This window comes from Eriocheir sinensis, unplaced genomic scaffold (assembly GCF_024679095.1).
Source record: "Eriocheir sinensis breed Jianghai 21 unplaced genomic scaffold, ASM2467909v1 Scaffold295, whole genome shotgun sequence".
NCBI lineage: Eukaryota > Metazoa > Arthropoda > Malacostraca > Decapoda > Varunidae > Eriocheir > Eriocheir sinensis.
Window position 1 is genome coordinate 218,687 of NW_026111604.1, and position 973 is coordinate 219,659.

Genomic DNA, 973 nt, shown 5'->3' on the forward strand with positions numbered 1-973 from the left:
TATTGTTGTTCTTTATGGTGAGTCAAAAGCGGATGGTAATATTTTAAAAGTTTTACGCTCGTCGTTTTCAGTTTCTTTTTCTTATTCTTTTTACCAGTAACTTTCCGGATCGTCTTTTTTTTATTGCCAGACAGAGCATATTAGACTTTTCTTACGAGGGACAAAAACACTAATTTCTACCATTTTATTTTGATTTCATTCTGTTACACCAATATACCTAGATTTACATTTATTTTATTTTGTCTGGATTGGCTATAATCTATTTTGAAAAGTACGACGAGTAACACCTCTCCTTGTATTCTTAGAACGAGATTTATTAGTGTTTAGTTTTGTTTTGGTAACAAAGGGATGAAAATGTGTGTGAGAGAGAGAGAGAGAGAGAGAGAGAGAGAGAGAGAGAGAGAGAGAGAGAGAGAGAGAGAGAGAGAGAGAGAGAGAGAGAGAGAGAGAGAGAGAGAGAGAGAGAGAGAGAGAGAGAGAGAGAGAGAGAGAGAGAGAGAGAGAGAGAGAGAGAGAGAGAGAGAGAGAGAGAGAGAGAGAGAGAGAGAGAGAGAGAGAGAGAGAGAGAGAGAGAGAGAGAGAGAGAGAGAGATTTGTTACCTGTTTATTATATCATGAAGTGGGAAGGAGAAGGTGGTGATGGTAGTGGCGGTGATGATGGTGGTGATGGTAGTGGTGGTGATGATGGTGGTGATGGTAGTGGCGGTGATGATGGTGGTGATGGTAGTGGTGGTGATGATGGTGGTGATGATGGTGGTGATGGTAGTGGTGGTGATGATGGTGGTGATGATGTTTATTTTTTTTTTTTTTTTTTTTTACATTGCAGCCTATTGCGCCGGTAGGCTTCTTCCAGGTGGATCCTGATGGTCGGTCCAAGGCTTCTTTCCGGTAGGTCCTGATGGTCGGCCCAGCCCGTTCTGGCGCAGGCGAGTGTTTATAGTGGCGCCATCTTGCATTGGCTCATGCTGCCCTC